A 4,238-nucleotide genomic window follows, 5' to 3' on the forward strand; every position below is an offset into this window, starting at 1 on the left:
TACTGAAGACTCCAAAAGGATTTTGTTTCTGTAGGTTATTTCTATCAACATTTACTGTAATCAAAATTAAAACTGAGAAATTTTTGAAATATGTATTTACTTATCTATTTTAAAATAATCATAAGACCATGCTTGTTAAAATAAATAACATTTTTATGAAAATAATTATATTTCTAAAAGGTGAAAAAAATCAACGAGAAGAATGGCATTGTTTTACATTTTTGTTAAGTCCCTTTCCTGCCTGCCTTAGCAGAAGACAACTGGATCCTCTATATACTTCTGCATTCCATCGCTTGCAATACATTGTTTGGATTGAAGTATATAAAGAATATCCAACCTCACACAGATAGGTAGTTTAAAATTGAGAAGCTAAAAAATGAAAATATTTTAAGAGATACTTGTGAATATTCTTTTACAGTAAACTAACACTCCACAAGTAGTAGTTTCTTAAAGAATAGTTAAAATTTAGAATTTGGGACCAGATCAATGAATATTTCATACTCAGTTACATTAAAATCCATTGGTTTTCTAGCAATTTGAATGTATCTTTTACTCTCACATAATTTCATAACATCATACATTGGTCATTTAGAAAATATTGGTTCACTAAGCTATGAAGATCTTCCAAATATTGATACATTTCCTTATACAATATTTTTAAAAACCACATTTATTAATACATCACTGATCTCATAAGAAAAAGTCTTTTTAGAGACAGGGTCTTTCTCTGTCACCCAAGCTGGAGTGCAGTGGCTTCATCATACCTCGCTGTAGTCTCAAACTCCTGTACTCAAGTGATCCTCCCACCTCAGCCTCCTAAACTGCTGGGATTACAGGAATGAGCCACCTCGCCTGGCCAAGAAAAAGTCTTCATGTATGGAAAGGTTGTCAAACTTACAGTAGAGAATTTAAGTTATCCAAGAATCTAATTTTTGCAGGAACGCTTGAATTTTATCATTGGTCAGTTAGGTCAAATAAGGTCAGTTGTTTCCCTGGAAGTGATAAGCTCATTTCATTCATTTTTAAGAAAAATTTCTGCCAAATATCAAAGTCTGAATAATATTAGTTGTTATTCTTTCAAGTAAAATTGGTCTTCCATGAAAAAAGAACAGCTAGTTTAGATCATAACTCAAACAATCACAAAATTATTTTCCTTGAAACAACCATTATTAATACTTCAATGCACAGAGTGTTTTACGGTATATTATTTCATTGTTCAAAATATTGAAATGACTAGTACTGAAGGTTTAAGATTTAATAAAAGGAATACATTTTACTCCTTTATCCAGGAGATTCTTAAATGAAACTGAAATCTTTTCCAGTGAATGCATGCATGTGGAGAATAGATGATTACTAAGGCAGTTTGGTGCCCCACCCTTGATTTGTGTCAACTTGCCAGCTGTTTTAGCCACTGCATTATGTTTCATTGTTGTGTAACAAACTACTACAAATTTAGTGGCTTAAAATAACACCCATGTATTAGCTGAAAGTCTGATAAGTCAGGAGGCTGGCTGCTATATGCTAAGGGTCTCGTAGGCATAAATCAAGATGTCAGCCAGGCTGCATTCTCATTTGGAGCTTAGAGTCCTCTTATAGTTGATGCAGAATGCATTTTCTTGCAGTTGTAAGACTAAGGTCCTCATGTCTTTGCTGGATGTCAGCTGGGGCCACTCAGCAATTAGATATTGCCCACATTCTTATCCTCCATCTTTAAAGCCAACAGTAGAGAACTTCCTAACACATCTAAGCTCCCTTGTGCTTCAAATCTCTTTTGTAACAGGAAGAAGCCAGTTCCTTTTAAGGGTTCACTTGATTAGATCAGGCCTAACGAATAATCTCCTTTTTCATTAGCTCAAAGTCAACTGATAAGTAAACTAGGCATGGGAGTGATATACTATCATATTCACAGATTTCCTCCACATTCAAGGTTAGGGGGCTCTTCAAAGTGTGCACACCAGAGAGCAGGGGCCTTGGGGCCTTCCTACAATTCTGACTACCATAGCTGCCATTGCTACTGCACCATCAATGAAAATGTCAAGCATAGCGGCAGAGATACATAATGTTTCACTACTATTGTGAAAAAAGTTCTGACCTCACAAGGTCCCCTGAAAACATTTCAAGTTCCTCCAGAAATCTAGCCTTCTAGATGATTTCTAAGGTATCTGCATCTATTCCATGAAAGTGAATATAGGATAAAGATTTTCTTTCCATTTTACCCATTATGTTTGATAAACATTGGCAAGTATGTTAAATATATAGTGTTGGTTATAAAATAGTGGCCTACGTATTAAATAGATACCTTGTAATTTAGTAAATTTAAGGGAAAAAATACTAGTCAAGTTGGTAGATTAAATGATACCCAGATAGCTGGTAAAACATTGTTTCTGTTGTATTTGTGAGGGTGTTTCAGGAAAAGATTAGCATTTGAATCAATAGACTGAGTAAGAAGATAGCCCTCACCAATGTGGACAGGCATCATCCAATCCCTTACGGACTCAAATAGAACAAAAAGGCAAGGAAGGGTGAACTTGCTGTCTTCTCATGGTGGGCCATCCATTTTCTGCTCTAGAAAATCAGAACTCCTAGCTTTGGGGCCTTTTGACCAGAATTTATACCAGCGGCACACCATGTTCCAAGGTCCTGAGACTCAGGCTGAATTACACCACCAACTTTCCTGGTTTTCCAACTTGCAGACAGCATAACATGGGACTTCTTGGCCTCCATAATTGCGTGAGGAAATTCCCATAATAAATATCCTCTTAAATATCTATTTATACCCTGCTGATTCTGTTTCCCTGGAGAACCCTGAGTAATGCAGATCATTTAATGTTCCTTCAAATTCATATGTTGAAACTTAATCCCTAGTGTGATATTATTAAGAGATAGGGCTTTGGAAGGTGATTAGGTCTTGAGGATGGAGCCCTCATGAATCAGATTAGTTCCCCTATAAAGGAGGCCCAATGGAGCTTGTTCACCCCTTCCATTATATGAGGACATATGGAAGGCACCACCTAGGAGGAATAGGCTCCCACCAGATACCAAATCTGCTGTTGCTTTCATCTTGGATTTCCCAGCCTCCATAACTGTGAGCAATAAACTTCTGTTATTTACAAATTACCCAGTCCAAGATATTTTGCTATAGCAGCCCACAAACGAAGATGATACTCTACACTGAAATCTGATATTTACCTCAAATACTTAAATATATTTATCTTTACACATTTTTATGACTCTTTGTGGAATAAAAGGAATTCTGTATCTTCTGACTTTCTAAATCAGTGAATAGCTGCTAACCATAACTTCTGGGTCTAGCAGGGAGCCAATTCTTCCTGCAGTCAATTGCACTGAAAATATACAAGGAAAGAGGAAGGAGATATGTAAGCAAGCATGTTAGTCTTATTGGTTTGTAACATGTAGTTGAAGATATTTCTTACATCTGTACTCTTGCCACCCCCTCCCCCAATGATGTCCTATGATGTTATCATTGAAGAGAGGGAGAATACCCAGAAATGTGATAATGTGGGGATGATTTTCACCTATCTCCTCTAACAAAAGAACCAGAAACAGTCATTAGAAGATAACAAAATCAAGGGGTAGTATTCCTTCCTGCAAATAATATTTCTGTGTTTCATTATGAGAACATCCAGACAGTATATTTAAATAATTTAAATCTTAACTTTTCTATCAGATAATAAATATCATTTATTTGAATGTTAGTGCTTCATGTTTGAAAAATTACATATCAAAGTCACTTTTAAATACATTTAAATATTAATAGCAAGGATTGCAGAAAATACAGCAGACTATTCTAAAACTGTTATCTTTTAAAATAAAATGAATACCAGTCTTGGGATGAAAATACATATATATATATATATTCTTAAAAGTATGGCTTTGTGATGCTATACAAGCACTTCTTAGTAAAAACTGTTTCTAGTTCTTGAGCTGTGATTATAATTACCTCATATAAAATTCTCTTAAGTAGTCACATTGCTTTTGACAATACATCTTACTGGGATTGAGGGAAAAGAGAACATGTGAAAAAGTAGATACTGGCTCCCAAAGTTTCTGCACATCACTACCATTTACATTTTATTGGCCAAGCAAACTACACAGTCACATCTAGCTGCAAGTGGGCAGGTTGTACACAAAAGGAGAATTATAGAATATTTGAGAGCAACCCTAATGACTACCACGCTTTCTAATGTTTTTTTTTTTTTTTTTTTTTTTTTTTTTTT

This window comes from Rhinopithecus bieti, unplaced genomic scaffold, assembly GCF_001698545.2.
Source record: "Rhinopithecus bieti isolate Rb0 unplaced genomic scaffold, ASM169854v2 scaffold_33302, whole genome shotgun sequence".
NCBI classification, from domain to species: Eukaryota; Metazoa; Chordata; class Mammalia; order Primates; family Cercopithecidae; genus Rhinopithecus; species Rhinopithecus bieti.